This window comes from Urocampus carinirostris, chromosome 2 (genome assembly GCF_059441175.1).
Source record: "Urocampus carinirostris isolate Australia breed hairy pipefish chromosome 2, RoL_Ucar_1.0, whole genome shotgun sequence".
Taxonomy (NCBI): Eukaryota; Metazoa; Chordata; class Actinopteri; order Syngnathiformes; family Syngnathidae; genus Urocampus; species Urocampus carinirostris.
Genome location: NC_142350.1, coordinates 53110669 through 53132994, shown reverse-complemented (window position 1 = coordinate 53132994; position 22326 = coordinate 53110669). Strand labels below are relative to the sequence as shown.

At 38.8% G+C, this 22326-nt stretch overlaps 1 long non-coding RNA gene across 1 annotated transcript; it reads right to left on the bottom strand.

The window, feature by feature from the left end:
* Window positions 1–3475: 3475 nt before the first annotated feature.
* Window positions 3476–21037, bottom strand: LOC148372491 (uncharacterized). Its single transcript, XR_015849542.1, has 2 exons — window positions 20772–21037; window positions 3476–3715 (listed from the first exon to the last, which is right to left on the bottom strand). It is a non-coding gene; the product is annotated as an uncharacterized LOC148372491 (long non-coding RNA).
* Between the last annotated feature and the right edge of the window lie 1289 nt (window positions 21038–22326).

The window sequence follows — 22326 nt, the reverse complement described above, 5'->3', positions numbered from 1 at the left end:
AAAAAAATCTTTAAGATTGATTAGGAGGATGATTTTTAAATGTGTTCACATTGTATTTACCGGACTATAGAGCGGACCTGATTATAAGCCTCACCCACCACATTTCGGGAGGAAAACCGATTTTGTACATACACAACCCACACCTGTATATTAGCCGCATGCGCCCACATTGAAATCAACGCAATACAAACACGAAATTAACCCATACCCAATACAGTTCAATTAACACAGCTGGCAAAATGAACAGGAAATGATACTGTTACTTATAATTTAATGCAGAGCTGCAGAGTCCGGGTGCCCGTTGAAAGTAATCCAAGGAAAAAAGTGCATATTTCCAAAGGTAAGGGTGGGAAAAATATATATCCACTATTGTCGGCCGCGTCCACAAACACGTCTCACCTTTACTCCACTTCCCGTCAGCACGCGTTTGCCCCGCCCCTTCTTTCTCATTTCCTCGTACAAAACATATCAGAATAAGTTTCTAAAATAAATACATTACAAAAATATACAGTTGCAAATACATCTTATACATGGTTACACATATTTACAAAGAAAGACAGTACACCGAGAGAGTTTTCAAAGCTTTAATAATAATATTATGACTTTCATCCCAAACCGTGCCTGTGAAGGGTAGCAAAACGCTACTAGCAACACGCTCGCAACTCAGTACACAGCTCTGTTGAAATAATATACCGTGCTAGTAGTAAGCACGCTAAACCGTCTTCATCTTCCTACATATAAATGACGTCATCAAAGTTGTCTTCCTTCAGTGTGGGAAAGAGGCTTTGTCATGTAGACGTCGTCCCACGCTCCCTCATCCAAAATCACGTTAGCATGACGCTCGCAAAGTAAAGTTTACGTGCGTTCGCTCTGTTTCCTTCTATATCGGACTGCTCAATTGCGTTCAGCTTGAAAGTTGCGTCATGCGCCTTTTTTTTTTGCAATTTGCATGATGAGGATACGTCTACGCTAATATAATTTGTTCACAAGTTTAGAAGTCTAAATCTTACCTTTTGTACTCGAGCGCCGCTGGCGGCCGTTAGAAAAAGACATAAATTGGCCGCATCACTGAATAAGCCGCAGGGTTGAAAGTTTGGGAAAAAAGAAGCGGCTTGTAGTCCAGAATTTACGCTACTATTTTGGGATTCTTGTTTAAAATATATAAAAAAATGATAATAGTCTTACGTCATTTAATAAATAATATTGTCATTTCTGTCATCAACAGTAGTATGAAATAATATAGAATACATAAACTGAAGTTAAATCAGTTTTGTTTATCTATAATCTCAATCGACAAAAAGCTCAAAGTAATAGCAAATGAGGACACATATATCTTGATAAAATCCTATGTTAGACGTAAAACAGTAGACAGAACTAAACATGGTGTATATGATGTGATTACAATTTTATATTTTAATGTATTAACCACCGTTAAAGTACTTCCTTTCCGTGTTTTTTTGTAGAAATTACCTTTCTGGTTTGTGATTCACAATAACATTGTTTCTTCCTGCAACCCTCTTCTATAAATCATAGATTTCCTTTTTTGACAGTTTTATTCGACCCTTGAAAGAACAGGAGATGTACAAGCGCAACGAGTAGAGGCCGGGCGGAGACAACGACAAACGAGGGCCACGAAGGGACAAGAGGGGACACTACGTGAGAGGACGGGACAATCTTGGACCTGAGTTTTATGTCTTTGTTTACTCGAGATGACGAGAAAGGACGTTGACGGTCAATGTGTCGAGAGAGGGGGCTGGGAAAAATGATTGCAGGGAGGAGACAAATTTTCAAAAATGCAAAATATCATTCATGTAGCACTGGGGCAACCAATGTGGTGCTCGTAGGCACCAGGTAGCTCCCTAAGAGCCAGCGACTGGTTCTGAAAATAGCTCACAGGTGACGTATGAGGATCATTGCGATTTTTTAGGAAATTTAACTGTTGTGAAAAATCATCAACATCCATCCATTATCTGCACCACTTATCCTCAGTAGGGTCGTGGGGCCACTGGAGCCCATCCCGGCCATCTTCAGGCAGTGGGCAGGGGACACTCTGAACTGGTTGCCAGCCAATCGCAAGGCAAACAGACACAGACAACTCACTCGCTCCCTCATTTACACTTAGGGACAATTTGGCCAATTAACCTGACGTGTATGTTATTGGGATGTAGGATGAAACCGGAGTGCTTAGAGGAAACCCAATTAAGCACGGGGAGAACATGCAAACTCCACACGGGGAGTTCTCAACATTATTGTATCTTTAAATAAATAAAAAAAAATATTTCAAATGTATTGATAGAATTAGCCTATAATTTATATTTGTACTTTATTTATTTGTGTATAGCGAACACTTGTCATCATCAGCATGGAATTCACTTTTTTTCTCAGCTCAAACTAAACATTGTAAGTTTGGCTATGTTGAAAATACACACAATAGCAGCATAACATTTACCATGTTTTTATTTAATGTCTTCCAAAGACTGATTCATCATCAGAGACACCAAAGAGTTGTTTCCATCGTGATGCTTTTTTGCGTTTTTATCTTCCGTGAACACTTTGTTTTCTTCATTCTCTAACATTCATCACTGGTATTATGAATAAAAATAGCGTGATAATGACAGAAAATGGAATGCCTTTTCATATGTCATCTATATTACTGCTGGTCTAGTGGCTAAAATGTCACGCTCTCACCAGCGTGTCCTGGGTTTGAGTCCCGTTGAATCCAGTATTTTGAGATTGTGGCGAGCAATATTTTTGGGCTAATCAATCATTGCACAAATGCGGTTAAAGGTACATTCTGATATATTTATACGCTAGTTGTCAATTAATCGTATAGTGCGACCGGAAACAAGTCCTACAAATCAGAACGAAGAACAACTAACTACAAAGAGTCCAGAGAGCAAACAGTAGCCTTTTCCTCTATTTACCTGGCTAGCCGTGTTTGCCTAACCTTGTCGGGATGTTCCCAGGCACGCTAGCCTAATCTCATCACACATGACTCCCGGTATTCCCTCCATTATTGAAGTGAGTACATGATATCTGTTACACATTCAGTACTCATTTATTCCTTGAGAAAGTGAGTGATTTATGTTTGGACAAGTTTGATTTTTTTTTTTTTTTAAGAGAAACACGGTTTTAGCGACCATACTTTTGGCTACTAATACATTGGAAAGCCTTTACTCTGATGCAGAATTTAGATTTTAAAAAGCATTATATTTAACAATTGGGTTTTCAGGTACCAAGTTCACAACGGTTTTCAAATTTGTAAGCAATTTTACGTTTGGTGGAAAGTGCAAAAACTTAATTCCTGATTTATTTAAGTGTTTGTATATGGCTATTAATTATTTTGTTTCGTCCGTCGTTATAGGCGCAGGTTTGTTTGCTAAATCTTCGTCCAATTACCTTCTGGCAGAATCACTGTGGAAATGACATCGATGGAGCATAGGTGTCAGGAACCAGAATGGAATCTCGGACCCAATTGTTTTAAAGGAATCTTTATTGGATTGAGCTGACAGAGCTTGCTTAGGAAGCCGATGATTGTCGGTCGCTAGCAGGGTTGGACGGAATGGCAGTTCCGTGACAGGTAGGCAGAATCGATACGGCTTGGCGGGCAGGTCGATAGCCAGGGCAGGAGAGCAGGTCGTAAGCGTGGGGCAGAAACAGGTTCGACATCGAAGGCAGGCAGGAATCAAACAGGAAACGTCTTTGGTACTGGAATCTGGCAAAACACACAGAGAGACACAAGTACGGTCTGACACTCTCCTCTGGGCGCTGACAGCTTAAGAGGAGAGTGCCAGCCAATCAAAGAGCGCGCTCCTTCGCGCCGAACGATTGCCCCAGGTGTCTTCAAATTGGCAATCATGACAATAGGACCATCAGGGAACTGACAAGTTGTTTCAAGTAAAGTCAAGTCACATTTATTTATATAGCCCTTAATCACAAAAATGTCTCAAAGCATTTCAAGCTGCTGCGTTGCATAAATAAACATTAACCCAGTTTCCAGTTTACCTGGGATCTAATTCCAAAGTAACGAGTACATTTATATTTTATTAATATTTTTGTTGGATTCAGAAAAAACTCTTAATTGGGGTCAACACGCAGGTGTGTCTTTCAATGCCCTAATACTAAATTACTTGACCAGAAATTTATCATTGCAACATTTGTCAATCTCAACAGACCACGATAACAAACAATATGAATGTCACGGTTGCCCATTGCCCTCACTTGGGGCCGCCCATTTGGTGCCAGCTGCTGCTCGTTGCCTGATTGGCTTCTATTCAAACTCAGTGCTCTTTCAACGCAGGTGTGTCTTTCAATGCCCTAATACTAAATTACTTGACCAGAAATTTATCATTGCAACATTTGTCAATCTTAACAGACCACGATAACAAACAATATGAATGTCACGGTTGCCCATTGCCCTCACTTGGGGCCGCCCATTTGGTGCCAGCTGCTGCTCGTTGCCTGATTGGCTTCTATTCAAACTCAGTGCTCTCATTTACTCCTTGTCAGTCCTTCAACGAACCTCTGCACTTGTAAGACTAGTATTTTGAATTTGTCCGGTATCCTGCTCGTGTATCCAGTATCCGGTATCGATCCCGCCTGTCTCGTCCTGTCCGGTATATTGCTCCAGTCTCCAGTATCTGGTATCGATCCCGCCTGTCCCGTCCTTTTTCGGTATCTTTTTCCACTCTCCAGTATCCGGTATTGATCCCATCTGTCCGGTCCTGTCCGGTATCTTGCTCCAGTATACGGTATCGATTCTGTCTGTCTTGTCCTGTCCGGTATCCTGCTCGTGTAACCAATATCCGGTATCGATCCCGTCTGTCCTGTCCGGTATCTTACTTTCGTATCCAGTATCGATCCCGTCTGTCCTGCCCTGTCCGGTATCGGCTCGTGTATCCTGTATATGGTATCGATCCCGTCCGTCCCGTAAAATAAAGTTTGTGTAAAAACGCTACGAGTCTGGGTCTACCGTCGGTTCTGGTTCTGACAATTGTATTTAATGTTTTTTTAAAAATTGTTTACAGAAGGTTATCCAAATAAGCTGCAGTCTCATTGATGTTTTTTTTCTTTTCCTGGGGTGATACAATGTACTTGTTTAATGTACCTTTTTTCTAATGGCATTTTTCTTGTACTTTTGCCAGGAAGCTCATCAATGACCTTTTGATATTTTTAATGCACCTCCCATTCTGTATAGCAGGCGGATTAACTCAATGTTACACTGTCATATAAACATGCCATAGTAGTTTATGGGTATTTAAATACTGCAATTCGATTGATGGCACATAGTTTTTATCTGAGCTGTCCTTGTCAACGTGTAGAGGTGAAAATATTGCAAAACGATCCTCTCCCGATCCTAAAAGACACAATATTTTAACAATATTCAATACAATGGTGTCATCAATGTTTATATCATATAAGTTACTGAAAAAATAGTATTAAAGTCATGTCAAGTCATGTTTATTTGTATAGCCCTAGAGTATGCAATTTACATAAAAATAGAATGATATCTGGTATGTTACAAATGTTAAATCACAAACGAACTACTGCCCGAGGACTTAAATTTGAGGATGCACATCTCCCCATCGACAGACATCGCTGAAAAGGAAGATGAGACACTGATGTAATTTTAAATTTAAACCTTGTTCGGCATGGAAATGCTTGAAATGGAAAATTATTAAAATCCAAGGTGTCGATACTTATATCGAGAATTAAGGAGGCATTCCATGTGGCCACGTGTATCCCACTATCTCTGACACACACAAACGATTTGCGTACAAAGTTACAAATAACTACATTATGTTGTCCAACATATGTGTTCATGTAACACAAAAGCAGTTTGCGGAAAAAAAACTCTACAAAAACAACAAATAAACTCAGAATAAAGTTGTATAATCTTTTATTTTAAAACACAAATAAACTACCTCTACCAGCCAAGTGAAAATTAAAGTAGAAGTAGTTGGTCTTTCCTGCTTGGCAGCGCTGGCTGTCGCACCTCCTCAGGTGCCCATGGCTCAGCTGCATGGTCATCAGGTATGAACCACCAATCATCAACATTTTGCTCCTTAAATCACTAGAACGTCTCCTGGTGGCGGAGCAGTGACAGAGACGTCTCCCTTCGCACCCCTGCAGCTGATAGATGTTCCCTCCCCTGTGGCTGTTTTCGGGGTTTAGGTAGTCTTTCCCCAGTTCCTGTCCTTCCTTCTCAGCCAAAGACAAAAGGTGCCATTCTCACCCTTCTCTGCCAGGTCTTTTATTTCCCTTTTCAATTTCGCCCCTGTCACTCCTGCATCGTTAAGGAGGCGCGTGGCATGTAGCCCGGCAGCCGACCTCCACCGGGTAGTCAGTACTCGGCAGCTAGCTCCGAGTACAGTGGAACCTCGGTTCCCGACTATAATCCGCTCCGGAACACTGTTTGAAAACTGATTTGTACGATCACCGAAATCGTTTTTTCCCATTAAAAGTAATGTAAAATCGTTTTAATCCGTTCCAACACCCTGAATGTTTACCTTGAACATAAACATGAAGCTAACCCAGGCTAATTTTACTTTTGCGTTAACATGAACGTGTAAAAATAAAAAAATCAGGTCGTTTACACGTCATTTGGCACCCGGGTCCCCACAAAAAGTGACTAGCGCTTCATTGGAAAGGGAGCTCCATTCAAACACCCTGAACGTTTTACGTAAACAAAGCTAACTGAGGCTAATCGTACGTTTGCGTTATCGTAATCTTCCGTACGAAAGATTACGCTAACACAAACGTGTAAAAATAAAAAAAGGATTTTGAATAGGATTTCTTACCTTTGAGGTGGATGGTGGGGAGAGAAAAGTCATCAAAAGTTGTTCAACCTCTTCCAAAACTTGCGGCAGTTGCTTGCTTATAGCGCTAACTTCCTTACCCGCATAACTCGATTTTAGATAGATAGATAGATAGATAGATAGATAGATAGATAGATAGATAGATAGATAGATAGATAGATAGATAGATAGATAGATAGATAGATAGATAGATAGATAGATAGATAGATAGATAGATAGATAGATAGATTATTAACAGATGAACATGATGCCCTAGGGGTGCTTGTAGCGGAGTGGATGACGTCACGCCAGTCCAAAAGTTTGACATCCCTGCGCCAGATGGAAAACTTTTCTTTGTGAAAATCCAGGGATACACCATCTCGTGTTAGCAAGTCCGCCTCCTCTCCGATTCCCCCCGGCTTTCGTGTCTCTGTTTAGCGGCGTTGAAGCCGGATTGCTCCGGGTAGCCTCCTTATTCTTTACTATCGTACTGATAGTAGATTTAGCCATGCTGTATTCACTAACAAGATCGGATATTCGTACACCTCTTTCATATTTAGCTATAATGTCTTTCTTAAAGGCAATAGTTGTGCGAACAACTTGTCTTTTTTCACCTGTCCTGCTTGCACCGACCTTCTTCGGGGGCATAATTAGGGGCTAAAACACCCGTACGCCGCTCAGCATCGCACCCTAACGTACCGGCGTTCGAACTCCGATTTTTTGAACGAACAGCGAAGAAGAATTTCTCGAAATTTTGGGTCGAACACCGATTTGTCCGAACTGAGAGGCGTTCGAAAACCGAGGTTCCACTGTACTAGGCTTTCTTGCGCTCATAGGCAGCCTTAATTTCCCATTGTGATGGCACTGTGCGTTTGATGAGGTGGACCACACCACAATGTCAGGGCAGAGAGATGTTATTGTGATCTCTGTTGGGAACTGAAGCTGTCTTTTGAGATCAACTCTCGTTTTCCACTCCTCATCGGGGGAGAAGAGCCTTGGTGTCTCTCTCAACCTAGCACCTTTCTGTTCCCCCTTACTTTACAAAGCTGATGTGGTTCTTGCTACCCCTTCTATACTCCTCCAACATCTCAGCCAGTTTCCCCAGGACTTGACCATGTCGCCACCTGTAGCGGCCCTGGCAAAGTGCGATCTTGAACCCAGACAAGATGTGTTGGTATTGCAGGGTGCACAGAATTCCTCAGTCCGGAACCACGAGTGAAGGTTGCTTGTACAGGGGAGTGTGTCATACGTTGCTTACTTATTCTTGCCTGTGGTATTTTCCACAGGTCGGGCCAGCTGATTTTCCGGTTGACAACTCCCTCTTAAGTTGTCCAGCTTCCTTGTCGGCTCTGTGACACTAACTTGATGTTGTAGCTCTCTTCTTCAATTATTGACACCTCTGCCACCATCTCTTTCCTCTCCCTGTGGTTAGCTTTGGACCACGACCGTGGCGCTTCTCCCAACCCCAGCCACGCTCCTCCTGCCTGGACTCTGCCCATTTATCGACCTTGGCTTGGACTCCACTTTCTGCCAGTGGGGACCTTGGCGTTGGTATCCCTCACTGACTAAAGAGTAGAGAGTATCTGTGAGTCTTATTCATCTGGAAGCACAATGCTAATAACATTGGGAGCCATATCAGTTGGAAAACAATGCTAAAAACATGAGTTTAATGAAAAAATGAAGCATAATCTTTTCTTCAAATCACAAACGGACAATGCTGTGACTCAATGCTTTGAGCGAGAACCCAAATGTTTTCAACAATCTAAACACATAAGGAATTTTGGTCGCTTTGGGTACCCGGAGCAGCAAGACCAAATACAACAAATAAAATAAAAAAGATTAAGAAAGAGAAAATTATAAAGTTTTTACCTCTAATATAAAGTATTCATATCTAAAATTAAAACTATACACAAGTGGGATATTGCACTTAAAACTGTGACAAGTCAACATGTTCTTTTAAGGGGTCAAATAAACAACTGAAATATATTCTATCTGCAAAAAATTATGGAAATAAAGACAAGAGTAAATAAAGTAAAAAGTACAATGCGAAAAAAAAAGTTTAACTGTAGGAAATAAAGAATGGTAAACTTCTGCAATAAAATACTTCTTCTGCTGTTTTAGAATCCAGTCACTATCTAAAATAAACACTGCACATAACTGGAATTGTAGGAACGTGAGGTGGTACCAACACTGATGTATGGCTCAGAGGCGTGGGTTTTTGAAATTAAATGAGCATAATAGGTTAAATGTATTTTAAATGAGATGTTTGCGTAATATTTGTGGAGTGACACGACTGGATAGGTTAAGGAATGGGGAATTAAGGAGAGGAACTAGTGTGGTGAGAGAGCCTGCTGAGAGGGTTAATGAAAATGTTTTGAGATGGCTTGAAAATATGTAATGAATGGATAAATGCAGTTTGACTACAATAGTATGTAATGCAGATGTGGAGGGAAATAGAATGAGAGAAAGGCCCAAAGACAGTTGGATGGATAGGGTGAAACGTGCTCTGGATGTGAGATCAGTTAATGAAATGGATGCAAGAGTGTGTACAAGAGATAGATTTGAATGGCAAAGGATAGTCAAGATTGACTGTTATGGAGCTGATGATGCGGAGGGGATAAACCAGTATATGCTGTAGGGCCTCTCTGCTGATGAAGGTTGCAGAGCACAGATACCCACCTCTTGTTGTGCTGTGGGCTTAATGTTTATTGTCAGGTTCAGAAAAGTGAAGGTGGATGAATGTTTGGTGAACGTGAATGTGGTATTAACTCAAGCCACCTCCCACTTGGGTGACGTGGCTTCAGTAGACGGACAGACCGACAGACAGATAACTGGAACATAACACTTAACCAGGATATTGCACTGAAGTACCATTTTCTACTTAAAAATGGCACTCTTAAAATCAGTAAATTATCTTTATACATTCTAAAATTTGATGTTCAATGTTTGACAGCACTGATGATAGATTGTTTGGGTTAATCAGTAACCAACCTGTAGCTCTCCTAAACCTAAAGTAAATCCAATAAAAAAATAGTATTCTTTGAGATGTTCCTCAAGTGACGGCTGCAAATTTAACGCACAGTGACAGAAGCTTTGACCTAAACATGCGACAGATAATGAAATATAAAGCGGCAGCGAGCGCCATGGCACCATCGCGTACTTCCCGCCTGCTTCAGCTCAAAGTTGCGCTGTGCCCACCTGCTCGCTCTCCGGAGGAGAAAAGGCTTCCTGTGGCACGTTACTTCATGATTTATGAACCATCTGTCGCGTCTGATGTTCTTCTGGCCCAAGACAGGATCTTCCCGGCTGGCGACCCGGCGATAGCCCTGTAGGGGCGCTCTGACATCCATGGTAATTAAATTAGAAATGTGATTGTCTAAGAGGGTTAAAGTGGAGGCTACCTCTTGTGGTTAAAATATAATAATTACTATTACAGTTCGGTTATGGTTGCAGTAGGTTTAGTTTCAACCTTCTAATTACAGCTAATTAATTTCCATGGATCATGTTGAAACTCATTTTTCCTAATACAGTCAACCCTCAAGATACAGCATTAATCCATTTTTAAGTGGGGATAGAAACCTATGGTGATTAGTTCCGAACCCAAATAAAAACATTAAGATAACAAACTACAAACTGATAAACATCAGAGGTGTAATATAAGTGCGTATGATCAAACCCAATCATAAACAAACATACATGTAAAGGAAAAATCACATTGTATCAACCTTTCGTGTGACGTGACTTGTGCTGGTACAGTGGAGTCAGTGGGTGGATGATTGTCATAACCGTGGATTGGTTACGAACATATTCCTTAGCAAGGAATGCATATATCATCTTCGTATTTCTTGATAATAACAAGTTTTGATTTCATGGTTATCGTATTATACCTCTTCCTTTAACAACATCCCAAGTCATTTTTCAATTGTTTAATTAATATAAATTAGTCAAATTTTGCCCAAGTGACTTTCACAATATAGCATATCAGTGTAGCCAAATGAAAAAATCTTTTTCACTTTTAAAAAGAAATTGGCTGAGTACATTTCTTCAGGATTTTTATATTTTGTACCTTTTATAGTAATTTTGGTAATTATACGCAATAAAAATGTTCCCATGATTTCTCTGAGAAAAAAACTTCCTCAATACTGTTCCAGCTCACTATGCCTAGGGTTTTACGTGGTTTGAAATGACGTTTTGCAGAAATAACAAAGCAAAAAAAATGGGAGGCTGAGTGCGCTGGAGCAAAAAAATGACTCAACACAAGGTAACGGTGTAACAAAAAAAAAATGGATGTGTTGAAAAGACTTATTGAATAACAGTAAACAACGGGATATTGGAACATCAACAAAACAAGTCAGCTCAGGACCAGGTCAAGGGACTTGTGGAAGAACGCCAAAACAGAAAACAAATGCTGTAATTTACCCTAACGGACAAACGACTTTACCAAATAGCATACAAGGTAGGGGGCAGTAGTGGAGGGGTAGGGGGGCGGCAGTCCGAAGTTGAAGTCAGAAGTTTGAACGTAGTGCTGTTGTGAAACCGCAAAGCACTGCGTTTTTTTTCAAGGTTTGGTAGTGACCAATCAGAGGCAAGTTTTAATAACAGCACAAGCCAATAAACGCGATTCAGAGTTTGCAAGCACCACACTATGCCACACCCACTGAGTGAGCTCAGTGAATGTCATGGCGGACTAAGTAAACATAGTCCCAGAGTCAACAAACGAGAAGGAAACAAAGCTTGCACCGAAAAAGGGCAGTACATCACTTGTTTGGACCTATTTTGGTTTCTTTCAAACAAAAATTATTTAAAAAAAACAAGCTTGAACATCTTAAAAAACACTAAAAGTATGCTTAAAATAAGGGAAAATATCTGCAACTGGATAAACATGTGATTTTGTAGTAAATATTTGTAATTCTTTTTTTTACAATGGAAAATGCCATTCATCGTTGAGTGTATTTCTATAAATGTTATCATTTCATATAAATAATGTTTATGTAATTCATTTTCAGCATCAGAATTTATCTTTCCCCATATTATACTGTATAGCTTTTCATAGATTTCATCCCTTTTTATTTTTTTTTACTTTTATGAAAAATATATATACAGTATTTAAAAGGTACAATAATGACCAAGAATGAATTATTGTATAGTAAAACATTTTTAAATTAACAATAAAAAACATAATGATGAGCTAGTACTAAAATGCAATTGTGTTAGGAAAGAAAGTAGCAAAATACTATGTCAGAATAAATAAAACACATTTAGTAGCCACCAGCAACAAACTAGCATACACTGTATTTCACCATCATTTGTATTCCATCAAACGATAAATTCGCTGATTGCACCTTTAAGTAAACACCTCGTAAATATGTATGAGGCGGCGCATGTTAATTATTGCTAGGTCAAACATCATTTGCACCTCGTTTGTGTTGTTTTTTTATTTTGGTCGAACTTGAACTGAATACAAACTGAGACTTTCTTTCCAAGTTACACTAAATTGTCACAAAGCAAAGAGTATACCTGCAAACTGTGATTGACCAAAATGGGCAAAATGCAAGCGCAAAAAATGTTTTTTTACCCGCCAAAAATAATATTTTGGAGTGTTTTTGTGGTTTGTTTTATATTATTTATATATTTATATATATATATATATATATATATATATATATATATATATAGAGTGGAACCTCGGTTCTCGACCATAATCCGTTCCAGAACCCTGTTCGAAAAGCGATTTTTTCGAACATATCCGTTCCAACACCCTGAATGTTTACCTATGTTTACCTTTAAGACACAAATAACATAAATGTAACCCAGGCTAATCGTACGTTCGCGTTAGCGTAATCTTTCATACGGAATGAAAGATTATGAAAGATTACGCTAACATGAACGTGTAAAAATAAAAAAGAAGAATAAAGAAAAGAATTACGAATAGGATTTTTTACCTTTGTGGTGGTCAGCAGAAGGCGCAGATGGACGGTGAGAGGGATGGAGGAGGAAGGAAAATTATTGTTTGGAAGGAGAGTCCCCTTCCATAAAAACTTTGGGGAGCTCTTCTGTCTGAGGGGTGCTCACACGTTCAAATCTCTTTGCTACGGATGATTGGCTACATGGTGTTCTTTTCTCTTAAAATATCTATCTAAAGACACTTGCTTCTGCCTTCTTTTTAGCACTTTCCGGAAGTAGTTAATGACAGTGTCATTAAAGTCATGACGACTCTGGTGGCTGCAGCTTCATCGGTTTGGTGAAATTCTGTAACTCGGCCCATTTGGTACACATTTGTTTAATCTTGGACGCCCCCTAGTGTATTGGAGGTGCAATTGAACCTGAGAAAATTAAAAGGAGTAAAAATATGTGTTGTGAAACATCCACCCCAGCGTTCAAACTCCGATTTTTGTTCGAACAACGAAGCAAGAATTTCTCGAATTTTTTGTTATACATATATAGATCTGCAACCTCTGTGGAAGTTTTTAAATTTCGACTTAAGACCCACCTCTATTCAATAGCTTATGATTGATGCACACCTCATATTTTATTATTTCCTGTCTTTTTCCGACTGCCTGGCTGGTGGTGATATGAGGTAGAAGGACTGTTTCGAGATGATGTTCACTATGTTTGTGTACTGTTACCCAATGCTAAATCTATTCCACCCTGGTCATCCTGGAAGGGGGATTACCACATGTGAGGCCTCTTCTCAAGTTTTCCTTTTTCCTTACGCTGAGGTTTTGAGTTTTTCCTTGCACGCATGTTGGTTTAAGATCAGGTAATGGTGTAATTGTAATCCTGTGCAGTCTTTTGATACATTTTTGTGATTAAGGGCTTTACAAATAAATGAGACTTGACTTGACTTAACCACTTTAAAATCACACACCTTTTTTTAAATACGATTTATAACAGGAGAGGGGACACTTAAGTAACTGGTTAGAATTCTCCACTCTTCACAAACAATAAGAGTGAGAATGGCTGTTCTGTGTCTGCAAACAATGTCAAAATAGAAGCAGTTTGTGTATCAAATTTTTGGCAGGCTTGCAGAAGCTTGGTAAATGCCAGTGGGCCTTATTTTTCTCTCACTCTCTTATTTATTGTCGTAAAAATTGAATGAGAGGACGTCATGAACACATGCCGGCTGATAGAAAAAAATACATCAAACAATAAACTATGAGTTGCACACAACGGTCCAAGAGTATTGTCCAAATAAAAATCTCGGATTAAAGCATCGCGTTCCTTCGTTTGTCACTCCCCATGTAGCTAATGAACGCTGCGTATTTGTGGGCTGTCGAGTCCTGCCGCAGAGCATCTGTGCAATTACGCCGCCCAAAATGTAATATTCCACAAAAGCAAACGGCTGTTGACTGCTGTGAGGCAGCACGTTGGGAGCAGCAATGCGAGGGGGAAAAAATGACTCTGCAAAACTCTAAGAAAGTGTCGGGCTTTTTTTCTGATGTTTTGTTTCTTTAATGTGATGGAAAAATGACAGCACAACAATCGCTTCTAGATGACAAAACTGCAGCTTACTCACCTAGCACAAACTGGATGAAAAGACGATGAAAAAATGTTTCAAAGGCGCTTAGGTTCAGTCCAAAGAAGGCTTTCGTTTGTTAAAATGTAAAATTTGAAAGAAATCTACTTAGTGGGTCTAAATTTGGACAGAATTAAACAAAGACAATACAACAAAGACTAATTTTGGACTAAGTTTGTTCCTTTTAGGATGGACTAACACAGTCCATTTTTGATTTTGGACTAAATCATGTCTAGACTGAACTAAATTAAATTTAACTCACCCAGCACAAACTGTTTAGAAAGACTTCAAAAAGACCCCTTGCTTCCATCAAAAAGACATCCTTATTTGTCAAAAAATGAAAATTAAAAATAATGTGGATGTTGAATAGATAACTCTTTATTCTAAATTTGGACCAAAGTAGTTTTAGTAACTACAACAATGACACCTATTGGACTAAATTTGGTCCATTTTGAATCGGCTTAACACATCCTAAATTTTAGATGTCTATTTTTGGGCTAAATCATGTCTAAAACAGACCAGACCAAATGTTTTATTAATTACACGATTTTTGCCTGATGCGACTTATACTCCGGAGTAGAGGTGACTTGATTTGATAACCGAGCCCCAAATAACCCTGAAGCTTTAATTTTCAGCCAAAGTAAATGCGAAGCTTTACTTCAGTCATGCATACTTCAGCGCCAAACTGTGCATTTCCGCTGAACTACGCAGTTTGGGGTTTATTTGAGGCCGAGTTCCTCAAAACAAGTGTTCACTTCAAGTGCAGTACCAAAATGAATGGTTTGACGCCAAAGTGCGCATTTCGGCGCCGTGCAGCGAAGGAAAGTTGCAGTAAAACTGAACAAAATGGCATCGTAAAGAAAATCATACTCTGCAGATTACAAGCTGCAAATAGTGAAATATTTGCCCAAAAAGCAGAAAGAAAGGTTGTAAAGCTTTTAAGCTATTGGCAAGAAGCGGAAAGGACGTCTGACGTGAGGGTGGTGGAGGGAGGAAGCCGCGCATGTTTTACACCAACACAGAGGATAAAAATGTCTTTGGATTTGTCGTTAAACTGATTGTTTTGTAAGAATTGTCTTTATCCAAATCATGAATTGAGTAAAGTAATTATATCTTAACCAGATCCTCCAAACATAACAAAACGGGGCCGAAGATCTTACTCTCTACTCCGGAGCGACCTATAGTCCAGAAAATACGGTACTCAAGAACCCAATTAGTGCTGAAATTTCACCTCCTAGCTCCCATCTTCTTTCTCGGTCGTCGCAAACAGAATGCTGAATGCTAGCCTGAGCTCGCTTTATGAACATAATTAAATACACTAAGCGAAATTGCAAAAGCAAATGCCTGGGATGCGCTGGTTTGGACTCAATCAATATAACAGCGGTGTGCGCACCCCTACCCTCCATCTTAATGAGGCGAGGACCAATCAGCACCGACTCGCACCCTTCCCCATCCTTTCAAAGCCAAAAGGAGAACAACAGGAAACGCGACCTTCATTTCCCTCACTTTTTTCCAACCTTAGTTCCGACGGCACAGTCTAATGAGCTCGGTATGAAACATGAAGATTATTGTTCTTGAAAGTAACATGTTTTTATTCGAATTGTTTTCAAAAGAGTCCAAATATAACCTGTTTTTAATGGTGTTTAAAAATGTTTTCTTAGTCTTACAGTAAAAAAAAAGCGTGGTAAAATGAATTTGTGCCCATTCTCAAAAAAGTTTAAGAGTTTACATACCTGTCAACCTCCACGGCTCCATGCAAACTGTCGTATTTTCCCTTACAAAATACAAAATATTCTTACACCATTTTTTTTTTCCGGAATGATGCATTATGGGAAATCCCCTGGCGGCAGACGTATGCGCAAAGAAGCACCAAACACCTTTATTTATGTTTAATATTTTGTTTTGTGTTATTCTATAATACTGTTTATTTCCCCCATGTAAAAGATTTTAAGATAAGCAAACATTTCTACTGAAGGGGAAAATCAATCCATCCTTACAAATGATTATATTACTTTTCATATTTATATTTATATTTTAGATATTTATATATTATTGTATACTGTATACTGAACATTGTCCCAAGTTAAACTATTTTAAGATTAAGAATATTACACTTAAAATATGCACACAAAAAATCTGCTAAGGGGATAAAAGAATTAGTGTATAATTGTGATGTTTTAATTTACTTTATAGATGATTTAATATATTTTAAACTATATTATGGACCATTAAAATTAATTTCATTTTATTATTTGCGTATTTATTTTTAAATTTCCAACTTTTTAAGCTTGCTTTGCGAGTAAAATAAGAAAAATCTTACTTAAAATTGGCAAATGTATTTAATACAGCAGATGTCAGATTTTTTTCCTAATTTGAAGAAAAGAGTGTACTCAAGTTTCGTCAAATTAGTTATTGGTATGTATTTATTAAGGTCTGGTATGATTGTAGCGTGTCTTTTTTTTTTTTTAGAAAGGAATGGTAAAATGAGAGAAATTACACTGTAATAATAATAAATTTAAGACAGTTTAGGTTTTCTTTTGTAAAAGAACCCTAAACAGGTTTACATAATTTATCCCACTCTGATTTACCATACGTCTATTTAGATAACTACATTTTAATGTTCACCCCTGTTTGTTCGATAACGATACAATTCTTTTAGTGTGTGCTCTTGTGGAGAACCTAAATATTGATGATACTATTTTTTTTTTAATCCTGCTTATATTTTCTTCCCTCCGTATGCCAAACCATCTTCATGAACTTTTCTACTCCTGCTGCTCAGCTGCAGGAAGCGTCCAGATGTGCGGCTTTACCTGCCAGGCACCTGCAGACGCATGCCAGTTTATTCTAAGGGCGCCACAGCTTGATTTTTTTCTTCTTGGAACATCCTTTTCCTGAGCATTCGAATCCGGTGAAGGTCCACAAAGGTTTACTTAGTCTGACTAATCCCTAAATCTTCTTTAAATTCTAAGCGGAGAGATTTTTGCGATAAGGATTGCAGGAGTTTCCATGCCAAACATTTGAGTCAGTGGCAGTACACTATGGAAAAGAAATGCTTACCCTATTAGCAGTATAAATGTATTATTATAAGCATAATTTTATTTGTGTTCATTAGTGTTGCAACAATAAATAGACAAAATCAGACAAAATCGATGATTAAAAGTGTTGGCAAGTAATTAAATCATAGATTTGTTGTGTTGTTGATTTATGAGCCACCAAGAATGTTAAATCAATGCAAATTAGAGTGCACATCGTTTCATTGTGACGGGGGGAATTGTAGTACCGCTCTAATCTGGCAGACGGTGCCAAAACAGTTTTTAAGAAAAAACTATGTTGAACTTTTTATATGCAGACGTTCCCCTACTTACGACCATTCGACTTACGAAAAACAGTAGAAAAGCCGAAAAATATCGGAATATTGCTGTAAGTTAGATTTTGTATTGTGTGCACCTTTTTATGAGTACAGGACATTACTGTAGCGCTTCTTTCCGCCCCATGACGCTGTGAGAAGTCACCCAGCATCCACCCCGAAGAAGAAAACCAGTTTCTACTTCTTAGTTTGTGTGTAAACATACTAATGTATCTCTAGCACACTAAAAACTTTGATGTTTTTATTGTTTAATATCTCATGCATCCATTCATTCGATTGGTGTAAAGTTTAAAGAAGAGGTAAGCCGTTTCTTTTGAAATTAAAGTGAAATAAGAAAGCTTGATGCGGTTGAGAAAATGGTTGGATCGCTATTTTTTGCCCACTTTCTACCACGGAGGAGGAAGTCGCCTAACTCTTGAAGCCCATCTTCCACAAGTAAGTTAAACTTCACTTTAATTATTTCTATAGAGCATATTATTTTCTTAATTGTTTAATTTGTAGTACAAAACAATAGAGGTTACTTAGACAAGCCTTGAACATACATATATAAACCATAAACATACAAAATATAGCACTGAAGCAACTTACAGTATGAACGGTCGTTCATAAGTAGGGCAGCGTCCGTACTACATTTTGAACATTGCATCATTTACAAACAAAATTGACATAAATGTTTCAACTTTGTACTGTTTGACTTTCATCTTCTCACAAAATGAACATTTTTCAAGGGAATGGACAGAAATACAGATAAAAACAGAAAATAAGTACAAAATAAATAAAGTAAGAAGAAAAATAATCAGAATGACATGTTTAACTCTACCCTAGGGGCAAATTTTTCAGCATATATCATTTTCATATTGGCAATGTTTATCGTATTACAAAATTTAACCCCTAAACACAAATTTCTTGACAACATTTTGAAAAGTGGGTTTGTTTACATTTTTGGTTATTTCTTTTTTCTGTGGATAAAAAAGTCTACACAAATTGAAATGTATTGCTTTTTCTTTTTTGTTAAGTATGAGTCCAAATTTAACATGATATGTGGATAAGGTGGTCAGAAAAGAGTATCTTACATATTAATAGGTGTATAGAATACATTTCTATTCATTCTTTTATCATCCAAGTTAATTGACAAACACTTATAATTATTTTTATTGTTTTATATCATAGAATATTTTGTTTTGTGCAATATCGTCTATCCGTCCAAAACATCAATATTTGGATAAATAGGAGGGAAATTAGGAATCCGATTTGATTAATCCCCAAAAAATCAACCGATTCATCGATTATAATGATGATTATATATCTTTTTTCAAGTCAATGAAGATCACCCAAAGCACTTCACAATGTGCTTCACACTTTTCCCATTCAGTCACCAACAGCAGCGTCAGTCATGCAAGGGGGCATTAGGGATTTAGTGTCTTGCCCAAGGACACTTCAAAATATTACACGGAGGAGCCAGGAATCAACCCTGCGACCTCTTGATCCCAAGATGAGCGCTTTACCCCCTGAGCTACTGCCGCCTCAACAAAATTCATCGTTAGTTGCAGCCCTAGTGTTAATGTATTTTATAGTATCTAAGAACATCCTTACAATAAGAAATTCTTCTGTAGCAGATGGTAAAAATGTTATTATGATTTTAAGAGCGGGTGCGTCATTGGAGGTGCCCTTAAAAAAGTTAAATATTTTCTCTTATTTAAAAGATTTTTAGCAATGCCCAACTGAGTTCAAAGAGAACTTGTGCTTTATTTTCCACTGCGCCTATCTGTTTCGTTCTGAGGGTTAGGGTTAGGGTTAGGGTGTAGTTTGCATTTTCTCCCCCGTACTTGCGTGGGTTTCTTGCGGGCACTCCGGTTTTCCTCCCACATTCCAAAAACATGCATGTCAGGTTAATTGGCCGGTCCAAATTGGCCCTGGGTGTGAATGAGCGAGTGATTTGTCTGTCTTTATGTGGCTGGCAACCAGTTCAGGGTGTTCCCTGCCCACTGCCCGAGGATAGCTGGGCTGGGCTCCAGCACCCCCGCGATCCTACTGAGGATAAGCGGTGCAGATAATGGATGGATTGTATCACACCAATTAATTTTTGTGTTCTTGACCAAAAAAAGACTATTTGTCACGGTCGCCTTGGTGACCAGTCTGCACCGCCCCCTGGGCAACAGCTGAAAGCAGTTCCACTAATGGTGGGTCTGTATTTAAGGCTGCATGGTGGGCTCTGCGGTTGCGGGTTCATTAATACTCATTATACACAATCCCGGTCTGTTATGCCTTGTCCTGTTTTAGTCTGTTATGCCTTGTCCTGTTTTAGTCTGTTATGCCTTGTCCTGTTGAGTTCGTGCCGAAGGAACTCTGTGTTGTTCTGTTTTGCCCCGGAGTATTGGGCGACTTTTATTTTGTAAAATAAAACTTATGGATCGTCAACGCATTTGAGTTCTCCCTTCATGCCTCCTGCCTCCGTTCTGGTCCGGTCCCCTTCCACGCCACCATGCCCTCGTGACACTATTTACCATTTACAAAAATAATGCAGAAATACTACAAAATATGACTACAGAAAAACTAAAAAAACTGTGAAATATGAAGTACACTAAAAATCCAGATACTACAAAAATACACCACAAAATAATACTACCATAATACTCTTTAACTATGAATCAAAGTTAGTGCTTAAAACGGGGACCTAATTTATTATTCCTCTTTCATTTTGAGTGTTTCTAAACTGAATGAAACTAATCTATTTTAAAAAACAACTATTAAGACAAGTAACATGTGGGTTTGTGCATGTTTATTAATTAACAAATGAAAAAATTGGATGTTGTCTCTTGGATTTGCCTCTTTTCAACCCAATGCAGGCCTGCGACTCTAAATAGGTTCCCACCCCTGCTCCGAGTTAACAACCATCACAATTTTCCACTAAGCATTACAAGACGTATAACTTTAGATTATGCTTGCTTGGCAGAAAAGTAAAATTAAAGTTGTTGATTCATCATTGCCTTATTTTCAACTCAGTCTAGGTGGAAGTTAGCTAATTAATTTACACAAAGAGACAATCAGGACAGCCCGGTGAAAAATGGAACCCTCTAACGTCGGAACAAACCTTGACAGGTGCCCGCGTCCCCGTCGAGAGCTAGCTCGCTAGCGTCCGTTTTACGTGTCACAAACAATATTTGCTGACTTCTTTTTCTTCTAATTGGTGCGTAGTTTCAAAAAAAAGGAAACAAGACGGCAGCGGTGTGTAAATTAGACGGCGGGGCGCTTTTGGAGTATTCGTCTTTTTCCTGGGAGCCGGGGGGAGTCGCAAAAACACCAGTCTGTTCGGTAAATGACAACAAAGACGAGCTCCGAATGAATTGTTGTCCCAAACTGCCGACTCAGCGTGTGAAGCAATTACTGCTGCACGGATGAAGGAAACGCTAATTGTGGAAGAGTACTTTTTCTTTTCCAAGAAAGACAAGTTGTTCTTCGGAAGATGTTGTTATGGTAACTATTTTTATTCAAACTGTTCTGGCAATTAGGTGATACCCTTTTTAAAGTCCTGCTTGACCATTACAGTAATCCCTGGGTTATCTCGATTAATGGGGATAAAACACCCCCGCAGAGAATTCATAAAACTTACTTGGAAGTGACGTCCTTATCGACTGAGAGTATACGACTGTAACAAAATAACAACTGTAGGTACACAAATAAAAACAGAACAGAGTTTCAGTTTGATGAATGGTCTTTTTTGTCATTGTCATTGTGAATCCTTGAAAAAATGCATTGTGCTACATTTACGTATGTCTTCCTTGTTTTCGGTTATACTACACTTCAGCAACATCAAATAATACACAATGTCCCTTTAATAATTGTCCTAAACATTAGCCAAGGTATCTTCATTAGTACCTGTTTCGCAGTCCTAATAATCGCACGATTTGTTTCTATGGTTATCATGTTTTATCTTCTCCGTTCAGCATCACTGTAAGTTTCAGGACCCATAGCTAATAAATACACTACAAAAATACAGTATTGTATCACACAAACACGATAATTCTTTACAAAGCACACGAGATTCTGAATTGAACAAAAAGAGAGAAAGGCATTGTGGGAGGGAGTTCAGCCAATAGTGCATTTTCATGATGCTGTGATGCAAACCAATAGCTTGTATGACATTGACCAGGCAACTTAAAAAATGAAGCTAGGTTTTGCGTGTGCAAAAATAAATCTTGCTTGTATATGGAATAAATGCCGTAATTAGGGGCCGGAAAAACATTGCATTGTAACTTGTAAAGTAGTGATGACTCTAATTGATTCAAATTTATGTTTTAATTTAGAACCAGTCTACATGTTGAGTTTTGTCATTTATCCAAAAGCAAGCATTGCGGTTGTTATTTTTGACCTATACCATTATTATCGGAAGAGCAGGCAAAGCAGGGTTAAAGTTCACCGCGAAGCCTCCCTCTTGCGGCAAATGAGCCCCACGGGACCCCGGTGGGTTCCTGGGTCAAAAAATCCCGATGCCCAAGGGGCCTCACTCAAGTCTGAAGGCGAAGTGTCAAAACAGTCATGCATTCCCTGTAGCATGCTGTCTAAAATACTTCACTTTAAAATGTTGATTGGATGCGGTTAAGGGTTAACTTGATTAAGAATTCAATTGAATATTACTGTCCACTTGG